The 20,789-nt window shown below is 30.3% G+C and overlaps 1 long non-coding RNA gene and 1 pseudogene across 1 annotated transcript; both read left to right on the top strand.

Moving 5' to 3' along the window:
* The first annotated feature begins 1,630 nt into the window (after nucleotides 1-1,630).
* On the top strand, nucleotides 1,631-2,505 carry LOC124956904. Its single transcript, XR_007103397.1, has 3 exons — nucleotides 1,631-1,759; nucleotides 2,097-2,176; nucleotides 2,275-2,505. It is a non-coding gene; the product is annotated as an uncharacterized LOC124956904 (long non-coding RNA).
* A 16,702-nt stretch (nucleotides 2,506-19,207) lies between these two features.
* On the top strand, nucleotides 19,208-20,335 carry LOC124956897 (annotated as a pseudogene).
* The last annotated feature ends 454 nt before the right edge of the window (nucleotides 20,336-20,789 follow it).

Below are 20,789 nucleotides of genomic sequence, written 5' to 3'. Positions count from 1 at the left end.
TGATGTAATTATACTAGTATAAATAATATTAAGATTTTTTTCTATATAATCTTTATATAAATAATAAAATAATGTAACACCATAATATATAATTCCTTTATTAGAAATTTTAAGTAGTTGAAAATTCAATAAGATTATACAAAATAATTTGTACTTTGGAATTCTTTGTACTTAATCATTTTGAATCTAATATACGTTGAACTTAACGAATGTAATCTTCGTAAAAGAGAATTGTTGAACAATATATTAAATAGCAGTTTAGAAAGCTACAAAGAATTGGCAATATGTTGTTTGATAGAGTTAATTATCGAACATTGACATTTATTAACTTAAAAAATTATCACATATACAAATATAACATTCCCGTTTAACGTGTTAAAAGACTTAACCTTGACCGTATGAAACAGTATGTTATTTATGTTTTCCAACATAATTAACATTAACTTTAATGTAACCGTGTCACAGTACCACAATGGTCCTGAAGATGATAACTTTTATTAGCTTAAAATTTATTAGCTCAATTTATTAGCTTAAAACATATTTTTTACAAAATAACAATAACTTACATCGTTTTTTACGATCTTCCCATTCCTGTTCAATCTTTGTGAACTCTTTCTCTCTTTAGCAATACTCTCATCAAAATTATTGTAGCAATCTATAAAAATGCATATATTGTATTTAAAATTACACAGAACGAAACAGAATGTTTGTTAATATTTGTTAAAAAGTTTCTTCTTTTACACAGAAGAATTTATTGATGATACGGTAAATTTTGAATTGTTTACGTGTGATCGATTATTATTTCTATGCTATTATTTTATCCTAATTTAATTTTAAGATATTTTGCTTCCGCTAAATAATATATTTAATATTTTGTATTTAATATTTAATAGAGATGAGAAAAAGAAAATTGATACAGAAATTATTGATCTAATTCACGTTAAGCGTGAAAAAGTCGTTTTCCTTGAAGTAGTTGTGACAGGTATATATGTGAAATGTATTTATAACTGTTTTTAATCGGAATATTGGAAAAAATAATAATTAATATATATTGATTGATGGAATAGATTGTATAATTAAACAAGTAGAACAATAGCTCTCGCAAGATTCTTTATTAATATTACTATTATGCTTAATTAATATTTCTATATTTTCAATTGGAATTTCCATATTTTCAATTTTCCTATATTTTCAATTAGAATTTCAATTAGAATTTCAATTAGAATTTCAAATAGGTTAGAATTATAACTATTGGGTTGGTAACTAAGTGATTGCGGATTTTGTCGTTTCCTTCTTATTTGAAATTCGCAATCACTTAGTTGCCAACCCAATATATACGTACAATCACTCACATCTAATGAACTGTCATTAGACTCACACATTTCACTCGTATAGAACATGTTACTACAAAGATATTTAATATTAAATCTTTTGATTATATTAAATTAATATTATTTAATTATATTTAATATTAAAATCTAATTAAATATACAACATTTTTGTTGAACGCTTTCCACTTATTTTCTATGTAGAGGAAGGAGCAATCAGAATTCCGAAATGACATTGTCGCGATAAAGGGCGATTGTAGATTGTCATATTTCGTTATCTCATTGACCGATAAAGCTATATTTATTCGTGAGATCTATATTGTTTTTCATGTTATCGAGTTCTAGAGATTCAACGTAAACGTGTGGTAACTATTAACGTTGGAGATTTAAAGGATGTGATAGACTTGACTAAGAAAATGTCGGAAATAAAGGTATCATCTCTGTCCTGTGTATACGTATTAATAAGAATCAGGGTCTTTCAAAGAAAATCTGACTTTAGCAAATGTTCATTATTTTTTATATTTTTGATGTTACGTCAATTCTCTTTACTATCTGAACGACAACAAATTTTAGGATCTATTAATGAATGCTGACAAATTAATTGATTTGATGGATTGCATAGACGAAAAACTGTTCAATGATATTACATTACAATATATATATTTCTCTGATTATCTATAAAAATATATTAAGTATCTGTAAAATATATTAAAAGAATGAGAGATACGTATTAATGAATGATGCACTCACACAATTTTTTGATTTTAGATTACTTGGAATATGGTCGTGTTTTTATGTGTATATAAAATCAGTCATCGATAATATGGAATACACCGATAAAAAAGCAGGTTAGTAGATCCTGGAGTTAGATGATAGTAACGTAATCTTTGTAGATCAGAATGATGAATGATGAATTTTGATTAATCTAATATTTTTGATATTCTAGATAAAATTGCAGGTGGTACTAGGATTAAATTAATATTATTAGGATTAAATTAAATATCATTACAATAAGTTGGCAAATGTTGTATAGTCAATATACTGCAGTCTTTAAATAAATTTATCAATGGGCAGAATAGACCTATTATTATTATCTAATAAGCCATGTTTTTGATAAACAGGTGAATATATATTTATTATTAAAAACAAAATCTTTTTCGAATTCCTTAAAATAATTTTATCTGTAGATTTAAGAATTTTTTCTCTCCATATTGCAGATATTTCTTCTATTATAGGAGCAATTAATTTTATTGTAACAACTTTAAACATACATATTAAAACCCATTCATTAAATATTTTACCTTTATTTTCTTGATCAGTACTAATTACAGCTTTTCTCCTCTTACTTTTTTTAGTTGTACTAGCTGGAGCAATTACTATACTTCTTACAGATTGAAATTTTAATATATCATTTTTTGATTAAACAGGAGGAGGTGACCCTATTCTTTATCAACACTGATTCTTTGGTCATCCTGAAGTCTATATTTTAATTCTTCCAGGATTCGGAATTATTTCTCACATTATCATTAACGAAAGAGGAAAAAAGAAAAGTTTTAGATCATTAGGAATAGTCTACGCTATAATCGTTATTGGTTTATTAGGATTTATTGTTTGAGCTCACCATATATTTACTGTAGGATTAGATATTGATACACGAGCTTACTTTACATCAGCAACTATAATTATTGCTATTCCTACATGAATTAAAGTATTTAGATGATTAGCAACCATTTACGGATCAAAAATTTAATTCTTACCTTTGATAATTTGAAGGGTAGGTTTTATTTTCTTATTTACACTTGGTGGGTTAACAGGAATTATTCTTTCTAATTCATCCTTAGATATTATTCTTCATTATATCTATTAGTCATTTCCGCTATGTTCTTTCTAAAGGAACTGTATTCGCTATTATTGCTGGATTTATTCATTGATTCCCTTTAATTTTTGGATTTTCCTTAAATAAACTTTGATTAAAAATTCAATTTTCTTTTATATTTATTGGAGTTAATTTAACCTTTTTTCTTCATCATTTTTTAGGATTGTCTGGATTCCCACGTCGTTACTCTGATTATCCTGATATATATACTTCATGAAACGTAATTTCATCAATTGGATATATTATTTCCTTTATTCCAATAATTCTTTTTATTTTTATTATTTGAAAATCATTTATATCATAACGTAATATTTTATATCAATTTTTTATATCATCCAATTTATAATAAAATCATTCATAACCATCAATTAATCAATATTACGAACAAATTTCCTATAATACAACTTAATAATATTATTATAATATAGCAAATTAGTGCATTGATTTTTAACATCAAATATAAAAAATATTTATATTTTTTTATTATAAATTCAAACATGACTAAATTTTTATATTCAAGATTCAAGTACTCCTAGTATAAATCAATTAATTTTTTTCATGGTTATTTTATATTAATATTAATCCTTATTACAAGATTAATTTCTTATATATTTATTTTTCTAATTATTAATAAAATTACTAATCGATTCATAATTAATGAACATTTTACTGAAACAATCTGAACTATTACTCCTATAATAAATCTATTTAATTGCTATCACCTCATTAAAAATTTTATATATAAGAGAAGAATTCTTTTCACCAACTTTAACTGTTAAAGCTATTAGCCATCAATGATACTGAAGTTATGAACTATCTGATTATAAAAACATTAACTTTGATTCTTATATACTTCCTTTTAAAAAAAATAATTCATCTCAATTTTGACTTTTAGATGTTGATAATCGATTAATTCTTCCTTTTAATATACCCATTCGTATCCTTACAATATCTACAGATGTAATTCACTCATGAATCATTCCAGCCTTTGGAATTAAAATTCATGTCACACCGGGACGTATAAATCAAACATTTATTGACATAATTCGTCTAGGAATCTTTTTTAGTCAATGTTTTGAAATTTATGGTATAAATCATAGATTCATATCAATTATCATTGAATCAATTTCCTTAAATTCTTTTATTAATTGAATTAATAATATGTAAATTAAATAAATTATATAATCCTTAAGACACTTTAAAGAAGTAAAAGTCTCTTAAACTCTTAATGGTTATAAATAATTAACCCTTAATGATAATTTCAATTTTTCTACTAATTTAATTATTATTCTTATTTAAATTGATTTATTAAAATTAAATTAACTCAAATTTATTATAAATTAATAAACTCATTTTTATATTTTTTAATTATATTCTATTCTTAACTATTTAAAAGATTAATTAATTTATAACATTTAAATGTCATTTAAAAATTATTAACTTTATTAATATTTTTTTATTCCTCAATTAAGACCTTTAAAATAATTCTATTTTTATTTTTTTACTATCATTATTTTATTAATTCTATTTAATTTATATTAATTTATATTAATACTAATTAAAATAAATTATTTTTTTTAAATAAAATAAATAAAAGAATATTAATAAAAAAAAATATCAATTAAAATGAAAAATTTAACTTAATTTAAATGATAAGAAATTTATTTTCTATTTTTGATCCATACTCTTCACCCAATTAATCATTAAATTAATTAAGATTATTTATCCCCATTTTATTTTTCCCTAATCAATTATATTTAATAACCTAAAATATTTATATTTTGATTCTCTATGAAGGAATTCTTATTAAAAGAATTTAATAATTAAAAAAAAATAATTTTACTAATATTATTATTCTTTTTTCTATGTTTACAATAATTTTAATTATAAATTTTATCGGACTATTCCTTTATTTTTAGATCTTCAAGACATTTATCAATTATTTTACCTTTATCATTAACAATTTGATTAAGAATTATATTATTTTACTGATTAAAAATAACAAACTTATCATTTGCCCATTTAGTTCCACTTAATATACCCTCATCTTTAATAACATTTATAGTTTTAATTGAAACAATTAGAAACTTAATCCGACCTATAACATTAGCTATTCCGACTTATAATATTAGGTATATTTATCAGCTAAAATAATTACAGGCCATCTTCTTTTATGTCTTTTAGGATCAACAGGACCTTCAATAAATATAAAATTAGACCATTAATTTTTACACAAATTATTTTATTTATTTTTTAATTAGGTGTATCAATTATTCAATCTTATGTATTTATAATTTTTATATCTCTTTACTCAAATGAATTATAAATAAAAATGAACAAATCAAATCACCCTTATCACATAGTTATAATTAGACTATGACCTTTAATTTCATCTATTAATATTATACTTTTTTTAATTAGTTTAATTAAATGATTTTACTTTTTAAATATTAACTTAATAATTTTATCCACTATTACTCTAACATTATCTTTAATTCAATGATGACGAGATATTGTGCGAGAAAGAACATTTCAAGGAATACATACATTTAATATCTTAACAAATCTAAAAATAAGAATAATCCTTTTTATTACATCAGAAATTTTTTTTTTATTTCTTTATTCGGAGCATATTTCCATTCTTCCCTATTCCCAAGAATTAAAATTAGTATACTAATTTTAATAGTATACTAAGTTTAATAGTATATATATTTTAGTAGTATATCAAAAAATATTATTATATTCAATCCATATGATGTCCCTCTATTAAACTCAATTATTTTAATTACATTTGAAATAACAATTACTTGATCTCATAATTCTATAATTAATAAAAAATTAAATATAGTAATTATAACACTTTTTTACATAATTTGTCTAAGATTCACATTTTCTTTATGTCAATTTGTTGAATATAAAAGAGCTTCATTTACTATTGCTGATTCAGTTTTTTGGATCAATTTTTTTTCTAACTATAAGATTCTACGGAATCCATGTTTTTATTGGAACAATCTTTCTTTTTGTATGTTATTACGTATAATTAATAAACATTTTTCTAAAATTCATCACTTTGAATATGAAGCAGTTATGTGATACTGATACTTTGTAAATATTGTATGATTATTTGTTTATACATGATTATACTGATGATCATTTTACTTACATAGTATATTAATTATATTTAATTTCCAATTTAAAAAATTATTAATTTAATAATAATATAAGTAATATTATTCATTATTATATCTTTTATTCCTTTTTTCTTACATCTCTTTTAATTTCTATTAATATAGTTCTATCATTTAAAATCTATCAAGACCGAGAAAAACCTTCCTCATATGAATATGGATTTAATCCTCTTACCTCACCACACTTACCTTTCTCTATTCAATTTTACTTAATTGCTAGTTATCGAATATTCTTTAGATGTGATGTACTTACGACCAACTACGCGCGGTGATACGGGCCGATCATCAATTGAACATTGTTGATTTTTGAATACGGCACATTAAGTAGATGCATGATGCAAATTGATTAAGACGAAATAAAACATGGTAGCTAAGTACAAACTGTTAATACCAATTAAAGAGATAACTTGATATTGTAGTTTTAAGCCTACAGTATTTTTAAAGGAAAAGTATTAGGATGAAAAAGAAGAGAAAAATTTAATGCGAGCTATATTCCTTTTCAAAATTTCTTAGAATATATAATAAAATTAGAAAATGTCGGACGTACTTGGTTATTTTAGCATAATACAATATCATACCGAATGAAAAATTAAACAAATTGACATGTAAGTTAACATGTTAATATATAAGTTAACAAGTTAAAGATTATGAATTTTTCTTTTGTGATATAAAAGAGCTTGTTTGGAATACTTATTTTCAAACATATCTTGTAGGGAAAAGAAAAGTATCTTAAAGAACCTCTTCGAAATATTTCCATAAGCTCATATAAAATGACGATTTTGTTGAGAAACTGTAAACTCAATTTGAGCAAAAATAAGTTCCCGCCCATTTTATAGTCAAGGCCAGCTTCGGCCATCTTGATCGATGTATCGATCCAATGTATCGATTCCTGTCGATTTGAATAAACACTTCTTGTCTTACAGGAGAAAAAAACACAGAACGATACAGATTTGTTTAATTAATATCCCATGTGCATAATCCTGTTCCATTAGGTAATAGGCCCAGATGACGTGAAAATTAAATAAACAGAACATAAAGAAAAACGTCGCGCGAAGGACAGCGTCAATATTTTTTACTTTTATGTTATCATGTTCTGTGTGTTGAGACTAGAACACAAGGCGTGGGTGATCTAACCTCAAAGGGCGATTTCATACCGTGTGGGTGATCTAACCTCAAAAAGGACGATTTCTTGTTTGTGCCGCGTAATGTGTGAGATACGTGTGAAAAGAAAGGAGAATTTTATTATTCTCATGGAATGATTCATTATTCGCTGTGAAAAAGGAGGAACTTCGTTACCGTCAAGAATGTCGAGCTCAAATCAAGCAACGCAACTAGTCAAGAAGCTGAAAGGAAGAGAAAATTTCCTAACATGGAAATTTGCGATGCAAGCGTGGTTGGAACACGACGACCTGTGGGGGTGCGTACTGGGAACTGAAGAAACGGAACGTAGCTGATGAAAAAGGGACAACAAAGGCTAAGTCAAAGCTCATCTTATCAATAGACCCTATAAACTATGCACACATTCAGGAGTGTGCCACCGCAAAAGAGGTATGGGAAAAATTACAAATTACTTTCGAAGACTCAGGATTGACGCGGAAGGTCAGCCTCTTGAGGACCTTAGTAACTACACAACTACAAAAATGCAAAGATGTTGAAGAATATGTAAACATTATAACAACAACTGTTCATAAACTTAATGGCGTAGGGTTCAAGGTACCAGACGAGTGAGTAGGAACGCTCCTTCTGGCATGACTACCAGACGAATACTGCCCCATGATTATGGGTCTGGAAAATTTTGGGACAGCGATATCCGCAGACTCGATAAAGACAAAGTTGCTACAAGACGTCAAGGGAACAAAAAGCGTAAAGGGCGCGAGCAGCGACACAGCATTCTACACAGGCGGGGCGAAAGCGAAGTCGAAGGCAGTACGGTGCTTTCGGTCCAAACGCACAGGATACTTTGCGAGTAAATGTAAAGTAAAGTTAACCGAACAACAAAATACAAGCGAACAAAATGAAAAGAAGACAGTGCTAAAACGTATTGGGCTTTCCTATCGTCAACGGGAACGAACGGTGGAAACTGTTATGTCGACTCGTGTGCGTTAAACTATATTTCGGCGGTGGATGAGGGACTGAGAAACCAGATGAAATGCTCAGTAGCGGAAGTTACTATGGCGAACAAACAAGGTATGTCAGCAAGGTCGATCGGGGACATGAGCCTGAAGGTTCCAACGAGTAACGGCGTACAAGAGATTACAGCGCGCAACGTGCTCCATGTACCAGAAAGCTCAGTTAACCTGCTGTCAGTAAGTCAAATGGTTAAAAAGGGTTTATCTGTACTTTTTTCTCCAAAAATCCACAAGATTCATGACGAAGAGGGAAACAACCTAGGCACGATGTCGCTAGAAGGTGGAATATACAAGCTCGACGTCGTAGCGGACAGGGCCTTCTTTGCGGCAGAGCGACCGACGGCAGAACTCTGGCACAGGAGACTTGGCCATCTTCATTATTGAGGCGTATCAAGACTTAGTAATGATACGGCGACAGGAATAAAGCTGAGTAATATTGAAGAGAAGCCTTGCATTCCATGCATCAAGGGTAAGATTGCAAAGAAACCGTTTCCAAAGGAAGGGAAACATGCGAAAGAAATACTCAAAGTAATCCATTCAGATTTATGTGGACCTATGGAGAGTGCATCCATTGGAGGGGTGAGGTATTTCATAACTTTGATCGATGATTTCAGTCGTAAAGTGTTCGTCTATTTTTTAACAGAAAAAGGCCAAGCCAGAGACGTCATCGTGGATTTCAAAACGTTTGTGGAAAAACAGACCACAAAAGAGATCAAATCCATGACAACAGAGGTGAGTTCGTGAATCGAAAACTTGAGGAGATTCTGAAGAAATCTGGAATTAGACACCAACGAACCGTCCCATATTCGCCAGAGCAAAACGGTTTGGCAGAAAGGATGAACCGTACTATCGTCGAAAGAGCGAAGAGTATGCTCTTCGATGCTGAATTACCGAAGGAATACTGGGGAGAGGTGGTAGCAACGGTTGTTTACCTAATCAATAGATCTCCGGCCAGCGGAATTGGCGGGAAAACTCCAGAAGAAATGTGGACCGGACAAATACCGGATTTAAGGAATTTGAAGATTTTTGGGTGCAAAGCAATGGCACAGGTCCCAAAGGAACAGCGCCAAAAATGGGATTCGAAGGCGGAAGAACTTGTCTTCGTAGGCTACGACGACGGCACTAAAGGGTATCGACTAATCGATTCGAACACGCACAAAATCTACAAACGAAGAAACGTGGCGTTCCTAGAAGAAAAGAAAGAATTGGAACCAAAACAAGAAAAGGATTTTGGTCAAACCAGAGAGCTCATCGAGATACCGCTCGGCGAAGAGACTGTCGAAGACGAATAAGATGAACTCGGAGAGGAACCAGACGACAACGAGTCAGCGCAAAGCTTATCGCGGGACACCGAAGACATTGTACGGGGAGATTCAGACTATGAATATACTATCGATGAAAGTGAAGACATATCAACAGGCGACGAATCCGCACAGCTTGATGACTTCCACGATGCTGAACAGAACGAGGCAGGTGGAGCGCTACCAAGCCGATCAACACGAACTCGCAAATCTGTTAACATGAACGATATTGTGACCTACATGGCAGCCGGGGGGAATACCGAGGATCCACAGACGGTGCAGGAAGCACTGAGCGGTCGAGACAACCTGTGGAAGAAAGCTATGGAGGAGAAAAGAAAATCGCTTCTGGGATGCCAACAGACTTACCTGCAAACAGAAAAGCTCTTGAGACGAAATGGGTGTTCAAGATCAAGCAAGACTCGTCCGGGAAGGTTGAAAGACACAAAGCTCGACTCGTCGTGAAAGGTTGAAAGACATAAAGCTCGACTCGTCGTGAAAGGTTGTAGTCAAAAAGAAAGAATAGATTTCCAAGAAACCTATTCACCGGTGATCAGGTATGCTTCTGTGAGATTCCTATGCGCCCTAGCTGTAAAGTACGGTTTGAAGATGGACCAGATGGACGTTACTACTGCTTACTTGCATGGAGAATTAGAAGAGGAGATTTACGTTAGACCGCCAAAAGAACTCATCGAAGCGAACGAAGAAAAGAAGATGACTGATCTCGGCGAGGCACGACACCTCTTGGGTATCCGTATCACAAGGAACGAGGAAATGGGCGAACTATACATCGACCAGGAGACTTACATTCGAGGGATGTTGGAAAAATTCGGAATCGCAGACTGCAAACCTGTGTCGGCGCCATTCGATCCAAACCAAGAATTAACCAAGGAAGACCAGCTAATGTTTGATGCAGAGGCGAGTGAAATAAGAAAAATTCTATATAGAGAAGCTATAGGTAGCCTACTCTATGCCAGTCAAGGAATAAGGCCGGATATCGCATACGCGGTAGGCCTAGTTAGCCGATTCTGTCAAGACCTAAGGAGATTATATTGGACAGCGATGAAACGAATATTTAGGTACCTGAAGGGAACTCTCTCCACGAAACTAGTCTTCAAAATTAAAGCTAATCGAAAAATTGAAGGCTACAGCGACTCTAACTGGGCGAACGACGCCGACAATCGATTACTGGAAGCATCTTCCTCTTCCAAGGAAGACCTATATCCTGGCAAAGCAAGAAACAACGCACAGTAGCGTTATTGACAATGGAGGCCAAGTACATGGCGCTATCTTCAACGGCACAAGAAGCATTATGGTTACGTGCAATAGCCAAAGAGCTGGACCCCGACGTTGTTTTACCAAGAGTCACAATTTTCTGTGATAATAAAGGAGCTATAAATCTGGCAAAAAATGCTGGATATCGTCCAAGGACGAAGCACATAGACATTAGGCACCACTTCCTTCGAGAATGTGTCGAAAAGAAGGAAATCAGCGTAAAATTCATCCCAACCGAGGAAATAGCTGCAGATGTCTTAACTAAAGGGTTATTTGGACCCATGCTGTAAAACTTTAAATTCTTCAAATGGGGCTGAAAGATTTTTAAATGAATCGATTTTTTTTTTTATATATTTTTGTCATTTTTGTTTATGTGGGAGTGTTGAGAAACTGTAAACTCAATTTGAACAAAAATAAGTTCCCGCTCCTTTTATAGTCAAGGCCAGCTTCGGCCATCTTGATCGATTATTATTGCTATTATTGCTATTATTGTTGTGATATTTATTATCTTGATTAATGTTATTATTGTTATGGTTGCGATTATTGTTATTTTTGTATTATTATGAATATTGTTGTTAATGTGAATATTGTTATTATTGTTACTATTTTCATTATTCTTATTATTGTTATTATTGTGATTATTATTATTATAGTTAATATTGTTATTATTGTTATCAATGTTATTATTGTCATTATTGTTATTATTTTTATTATAGTGATTATTTTTATAATTGTTATTATTGTTGATATTAGGCCCTTGCAACAGTCAATTAAAAAGGATGAGGGTACTGCAGGATAACCTCAATAAGAGCAGAACGGCTCACCAACTTCTAACCCAGCTCTGCTCTGAGAAAAAAGCTAATACTGTTCTTATCAGTGAACAGTACCAGGACAGGGCTGGAGCAGAATGGTAAGCCGACGAATTGAGCACCGAGGCCATCTGGATCCCACATTCCCGACAGATACATGTGTTGGATCAAGGATCTGGACGCGCTTACGTTTGGGTGAGACACAACTCGGTGACTTATGTCAGCGTATATCTCACTCCGAACGACTGGATAGACGACTTCCAGACCAAACTGGACGATCTGGAAGACGCACTGCGGGAAATGCAAGGGGATCTCATTGTGGCTGAAGATCTCAACGCAAAAGCTCATGAATGGTGGGAGGCTAGGCTGGACTCCAGAGGAAGACGAATCACGGAGGTGGTGTCGAGACTGAAGCTAGCAGTACTCAATACATGCTCGACGTCAATCTTCCGAAAGCCTGGCTTTAGAGAGACGATCCCGGACGTCTCTCTAGCAAATGAACACTTTGTGGCAAGAATCGCAGGCTGGCGGGTGATCGAAGATTACACCGGGAGCGATCATAGTACATCCTATTCGACGTACACGATAGGAGGCCAGCTGTGACAAGTGCAGCGCGCCCCTCCCTGTGGAACATCGCAAAAATGTATCAAGAGAGGCTGTCTTCAGCCATAGATGAAGGTTGGAGATCCCATCAAATTGCACCCGAGAGTCTATCGCCAACTGCACAAGCCAAGATGATGACCGCAGCAACTATGCCGCTCATTCAAAAGGCTTACGCGATAGCGGTGCCAAAGAAGAGCACGAAACGGCAGAGGCGTCCTGCCTACTGGTGGACGAACGAGATCGCAGATCTTCGCAAGAAGTGCTTAAGGCTTAGACGCGATCTCGACGCTGTCCCCTTGGCCGCAGAGTATCAAGCAGCCAAAAAATTACTGAAGAGGACCATTAAGGTCAACCAACGACGGTGTTGAAAGGAGCTGAAAATAGATATCGACCAGAATCCGTGGGGATTAGGGTAACAGATCGTCAGTCACAAGTTGGTGACATACACTCAAGGAATCCCTCAGGACGCGAGGACCCTGGAGAACATCGTACATACCCAATTCCCCTTACAGCCGAAAAGAGAAATTGGCCCGGATGCGTCTGGCAGCCCCGAAGCGCCACAGTTTACGGAGGGGCAGCTATTCAGAACCGCATCTTACATGCGGAACAAGAAAGCTCCAGGACGAGACGGCCTTCCAGTGGAAGTAATGAAAGCTGTCACGCAGAGTCACCCTGAGCTCTTGCTAAACATGTATAACATGTGCCTCAGGGAGGGCATCTTCTCCGCCCCGTGGAAGAAAGTGAGACTTGTGCTTATAAACGTCATACAGACTTATTTGTATGCTCGATACGGCTGGCAAGCTCTTGGAGAAGCTGCTTAGGCCACGGATGCACGCGGCCGTGAGAGCAGCGGGCGATCTTGTTGCCCGCCAGTATGGATTTCGATCCGGCCTCTCCACCATCCACGCAGTCCAGTTGATTGTCACGGCCGCTAAAATGACGGAGCGCGGGAATCATTTATCTCGCGCTTTGTGCCTGCTGGCCACCTTAGACGTGAGAAATGCCTTCAACTCCGTCAGGTGGGACTTGGCAATGGAAACGCTCGAACGTAATTTCAGTATCCCGGAGTACTTACTCCGAATACTCGGGGACTACCTGAACGAGCGCTTCCTAGAATACAATACAGGTGATGGTCAGAGAAGCATGGAGTTGACATCGGGGGCAGCCCAGGGCTCCATACTGGGATCGGATATCTGGAATATCTTCTACGATGGTATCCTACGTATGGCAGTCCTTGAGGGCGCTTTCATGGTGGGGTATGCAGATGACATTGCAGCTATCATAACTGCAAGAGACACGGAGGAGGCACAGTTGCTGCTCAACCAGGTCATGCACAGAGTCATTTCCTGAATGGAAGACCACGGGCTATCCCTAGCAGCTCAGAAGACTGAGATCGTGCTACTTACGAAGAAGCGCATCAACACAGAAGCGCAGCTTCTCTGTAGGAGACGCAACAGTCCAAACTAAGTTGGCTGTCAAATACTTAAGAGTAATGCTCGACAGCAAGCTCAATTTTGAAGAGTATATAATTAGGGCAGCTGACAAGGCGGTAAAAGTAGTAGCCTCGCTTGGCACACTCATGGCCAACGCAACAGTCCCCGACCGTACATGAGGCGACTACTGATACGCGCCGCCGAAGTAGTGATGTATGGCTGGAAGTCTGGGCCGAGGCGCTGCGACACGAGAAATATCGCAAGCGCATAGCCGCGGTACAGAGGAGAGACGCTCTCCGAATCGCGTGCTCCTACCGCACGATTTCTGAGCGGTGCTAGTGGTCCCGGGGGTAATCCCTATCGATCTACTAGCCCAGGAGAGATAATTCGTCCACCAACAGAAGCCCGTTCTGGCAAAGGAGGAGGCATCAAGGATTGCCAGGTCTAGCAGCATCGAGGCCTGGCAAAGCAGATGGGAACAGGAGCCTAGGGACAGATGGACTGCCCAACTTATCAGTCGACTAGACAACTGGTTAAACCAAGAGGTGGAAGAGGTCGATTTCTACCTAACCCAATTCTTGACAAGGCATGGCCTGTTCTGCTCCTACTTCGCAAAAATGAGGAAGGTAGCAGACGGCAACTGCCCCTATGGGGCTCGACCAACAACGACATCCACCACACGTTCTTCAGATGTGGAGCGCCGAACGACTCGCCTTGGAGCAGGACCTCGGAGACATCTCACCAGACAATGTTGTCGAAAAAATGCTCCGAGATTAGGAGGAATGGAATAAGGTGGCCTGGTACGTCAGCGCCATCTTGCGCAGAAAAAAGAAGGAGATGAGCGGCCCATAAACGCGCCCCTAACGTTGTTCCAGGCTCCTGCCCCGCAGAGCCGAAGGGAGAGTACCATAAAGCGACCTGATGCTGTGGCGCCATCCCGAAGTAATGCCCCATGGCGTTGCCGGAATGGTTTCACTATGCTACTAGGACGGGTATGAGTTTAGTCGGTAGTGCCTATTCCAAAGGTGAGCCCGACACTTCAGGGACTTTTGGGGGACCCAAATGGTGAAGGATTCCTCTGGCGGGCGGGGTTTCTGGGTTAGTATGTAAAAATTGACATTCTCAAACCATCAAAAAAAAAAAATTATAGTTATAATCTCTAATATTGTTACTATAATTACTATTGCGAATATTGTTATTATTGTAATTAATGCAATTATTGTGATTATTGTTATTATTGTTTTTATTGTAATTATTTTTATTATTGAGATTATTGTTATTAATGTTATTATTTTCGTTATTGTTATTGTTGTTATTGTGATTATTGTTATTATTGTTTTTATTGGATTATTGTCATTATTGTTATTATTGTTATTATTGTTATTATTATTATTATTGTTTTTATTGCATTATTGTTATTATTGTTATTATTGTTATTATTGTTATTGTTGTGATTGTTTTTATTGTTGTTATGTTTTTTATTATTTTTCTTATCTTTACTATTAATATTATTATTATTATTATATATCTTATTATTAGCTTTATTACATTCGTTACTTCATCGTTATTATTATTATTATTATTTATATTATTATATTTATTTTTATTATTACTATCGTTATTGCTAATATTATTATTATTATCGTTATTGTTATTATCGGTCATAATCATTTTTAGGATTATCCTTATTATATTTATTATTATTATTATCGTTATTATAAACAGTGTAACTATTATTTTCATTAATATAATCGTTATTATTATTATGATTGTTATTATTTTCGGTATTATTATTATTATTATTATTATTATTATTATTATTATTGTTATTGTTATTGTTATTGTTATTGTTATTGTTATTGTTATTGTTATTGTTGTTATTATTGTTATTGTTATCGTTATTGTTATTGTTATTGTTATTGTTGTTATTATTGTTATTGTTATTGTTATTGTTATTGTTATTGTTATTATTATTATTATTATTATTATGTTCTTTGTCGATATAATTATAGATATTAATATTTTTATTATAATTAACCTTATTATTAGTATCTTTGTTATAATTATTATTATTATTTCTTTATTATTATTATCTTTATTATAAAGATAAATAAAAAGCATATAAAGCGGTGCATCTCCGGAAAACCGTGATCGGAAATGCAGTGCTAAGCATAGAGGAGAGAGTAATGACCTTCGGGTGCTGGCAGAAGTCCTAGGAATACTACCCGAGAGAACGGTGGACCGCGAGATTGATCAATGTCGTGAAGCTTTGAATGGAAAGGCGGCATGGTGGGATCAACTATTAATTGACCCATTTCCTGAGTGAGGACGGATATTTCCGAGCCTAGCTATATAAGATGTATCTTTTAACCTAAAAAATTGGTAATATATTATCGATTAATATTTTTATTCTCTTCTATATATTATAAACTATACAATATTACAAATCTAGAAATTATTAAAACTAAACTAAAAAGTATTGTAGATACTCAATTTATATAAAAAATAAATTCTATATTCATAGAATTAATCCTTATAAATATCCACTCTATTAATAATCTTATTTTTATTAATAAAAAAGTCATAGATAAAATTATAAATCCTAAATTCAAAAAAAAAGAATATTTATTACTAATACAATTTAAAATATTTTATACTATGTCTTTGGACCCACACTCTAATATTTAAAAAAATTAAACTATTTAAATCGAAATTTAAATTTTTATACTAAACTTAATTATTCCTTGCACCTTGCCTTTCCCCCTTCCCTTCCTTTATTATTTTTCTTATTTTCTTATTTTTTTCTTTTCTTCTTATTTCTTATTTCTTATTTTTTTTCTTTATTAACTATATTATGAATATCCTTAACCTTAAAATTAAAAAATTCAAAGGAACTCAATATATGATTAATATAAAATAATCACTATAAAATACATTTTTATAATTTATTTGAAAAATCTGACTTTCACCTAAATAGTTGTCTTATCCTAAATAAATATAATGAATATGTAGCTCTCAAAAAACATATAATCATTAATAATAATTTAACTCTAACTCTTCATCTTATTAATCTTATTAATAAAAAAATCTCTCTAATTAAATTTAATCTAATTGGAGCAGATAAATTTGAAGAACACAATACAAATTAAAATAAACTTAAAGGTGGATAAATACTTATAGAACCTTTATTTAAATAAATTAATCGCCTACCAAAACGCTCATGATTAATATTAACAATATAAAATAACCCCGAAGAACATAATCCATGAGCTAAAATTATTATTAACCCTCCAATTAATCCGATTTTTGATAAAGTAACTATTCCTCTAATTAATAATCTTATATGAACAATTGATGAATAAGCTACTAATATTTTTATATCAACTTGAATCAAACATAATAAACTTATTAAAATACCTCCAATAACTTTCAATGTAATAATTATGTTTCTATAACTTACTATATTTAAATAAAAAATTTGAATTATTCGTAATATACCATAACTATCTAATTTTAATAATACTCCAGCTAAAATTATCCAGCTAAAATTGATCTATAAACTGGAGCTTCAACATGAGCCTTAGGAAGTCAAATATGAAAAAAAACTTAGGTAACTTAACTATAGATTCTAATGAACTTAAAAAAAATATAATACCATCTAACTTTATACCTAAAAAAATTAATATTAAAATTATTAATTTTCTATTATTTATATATAATACTACTAGTAACCATAAAAAAGGTATAGAAGAAACTACTGTATATATTAATATATATATAGCTGATTTATACCGTTCATATGAATATCCTTCATATAAAATTAAAAAAAAATAGAAGTGTAGCCTCAAATATTAAATAAAATACCAATAAATTTAAAGAAAAAAAAAAAAAAAAACATATAATTAATAAAATTATTAAAATTATAATTCTAAATTCTATTAATTTTATTATATTAATTATTAATATATATCTCCTAATTCATAATCTTAAAATTACTAATATATAAGAATAATAATCTAAAAAAAATATATATATCCTCCAATTCATATATTTCTTGTATAATATAATATTATAATTAGTATATACCTTGAAAAAAAAAATAATTGATTTTCCAAATTTTATAAACTTAAAATTAAATAAACCTACTATAAATATTAACCTCAAAACTAATTTTATCATACTAAATTAAAATTTTTTAAATATTCCTTTTCTTTAAAACGAATAACTATAATAACTATAGAAATACCTAAAATTCCTTCTATTACAAATATGACAATAAAAATTAATAAATAAATTTCTCTTTTTAAATGTATTAATATTATAAAAATATTAAACAAATTAATAACAACAATAAATTCAATACATACCAAAACTATCAATACATGATTATAATATTTTCATATTAAAATTAAACTTATTATAAATAAAATAAAACCAAAAAAATAATTTATTAAATCTTTCTCCCAAATTAACTATATATATAAATAACTTAAATTAAATTTAAATTAATTATTTTTTATATTAGCTTAATAGTTTAATAAAACATAAATTTTGTAAATTTAAATTAAATATATAATTATTTTTAAGCTTAAAAATTTCTATTTCAAAAAAATAGATGTAGAATTTTCTACATCTTTAATTTCCAAAATTAAAATTTTTTTGAAAATATTTTTTGTTATCATCTTTTAATTTTATTATAAATAATTTTACTTTATGTTAAAATCAATTATTATAAATCTTTGATAAATAATATTTATGATTAATAATATTATCCATCTTAATATTCTTTATTTTACACCAAAATTTATCTATTATCCAATCAATAATTCTATTAATTATATTTACAATCAGATCTTGCCTTTTTCTTAGAATATTTTATATTTTTTCACTATATTCATTTTTAATTTTTTTATTAATTATTGGAGGATTAATAATTTTATTCATAATATTTCTCAGACTTATTTCTAATCAATATATAACTTCAAAATGAAAAACTTTTTTATTTTTTCTAATATTAATTATATCTATCAATATCCTTTTCTTAAATATCTTCAATAACTAATTTCAGTTTAAATTCAAATTTAATCAATTTATCAATTAAGTATATATTATTCAATCATTCATTTATAAACTTAAATCAATTAATAGAATTCCCTTTTAATATTTATATTATTATTTTAATATTTTTTCTCTTAATTAATCTTATTCTAATTACAAAAATTTGTCTCATTAATACTAACCCCTTAGGAATAATTAAAAAATTATTTAATGAATAAATCCTTTATTTATAAAAATTCTTTATTAAAAATTACTATAAATTCTCTTATTAATTTACCTACCCGTATTAATATTAATTATTGATGAAATTTAGGATCTTTGTTTGGACTATCCTTATTAATTCAATTAATTTCTGGAATTTTTCTATCTATACATTATTGCCCTTCAACTGATATAACTTTTTACAGAGTAATCGTAATTATACAAGACATAAACTATGGATGAATTATACGAATTCTTCATAGTACTGGAGCTTCAATTTTTTTTTATTTGTTTATATATACATATTGGACGAGGGATCTACTATCAATCTTTTAATCTTACAAAAACATGGATTATTGGAGTAATAATTTTTCTTTTAACAGTAATAACTGCTTTTTTAGGATATATTCTACCTTGAGATCAAATATCCTTTTGAGGAGCAACAGTCATTACAAATCTTCTTTCATTACAATTCCATATATTGGACAAACTCTAGTAGAATGAATTTGAGGAGGATTTGCTGTAGATTTTTCAACACTTAATCGATTTTACTCCTTTCGTTTTATCATACCATTTATTATTCTATTTATAGTAATTATTCATCTAATATTTCTTCATGAAAGAGGTTCTTTAAATCCTTTAGAGATTAATAGCAAAATCTATAAAATTTTCTTTCATAAAAATTTCTCATTGAAAGATTTAATTACTTTTATTATTCTAATAATTACACTTTTTTCATTTATATTTCAATATCCATTTTTATTAAGAGATCCAGATAATTTTATTAAAGCAAATCCAATAATTACTCCAATCCACATTAAACCTGAATGATACTTCTTATTTGCTTATGTCATTCTACGCGGAATTACTAATAAATTAGGTGGAGTAATTGTCTTACTATTAGCAATTTTAATTCTATTAATTCTACCCTTAATTAATTCACCAAAAAAATTTAATCTTAAATTCAATCCTCTTTATTAAATCAATTTTTGAATACTTTTCTCAACATTTTATATATTAACTTGACTAGGAGGTCAAGAAATAGAAACACCTTTTATTGAACTTACACAATTCTATTCAATTTTATATTTTTTAATTTTTATTAATATAAATTGATTAAATAAAATTTGATTTATACTATTAATTAAATAAATATTTTTAGTTAATAAGCAAATAAATGCATATATTTTGAAAATATAATTATAGAAATTAAAATTTTCTATTAACTTTATTTATTATATATAAATTTTTAATAACTTATTTAATTAAATTCTAAAGTTAATGCACTAATTCTGCCAATATAATAATTATATTTATATAAAAATATTTCATCTTCTCTAAATTAAATTAATTTTCTAATAATTTAATTTAAAATTTATTTTTATTTAATAAATAAATTTTACTTTTATTAAATTATTTAATATATTAAATAATACTACCCCTGTGTGAACATGTTAAATAATTTAATGTATAACTTCATATTTTAAATAATTTATTCAAATTTATTATTTTAATAATTATATTATAAATCTTATTTTCATTAATAATTTCAATAAATTTTAATAATAATTTTATATCTAACTTTAATATA

The sequence above is a fragment of the Vespa velutina genome, chromosome 24 (assembly GCF_912470025.1).
Source record: "Vespa velutina chromosome 24, iVesVel2.1, whole genome shotgun sequence".
NCBI classification, from domain to species: domain Eukaryota; kingdom Metazoa; phylum Arthropoda; class Insecta; order Hymenoptera; family Vespidae; genus Vespa; species Vespa velutina.
Note: the sequence above shows the minus strand (reverse complement) of the source record. Positions and strands in the feature narration are given on the sequence as shown.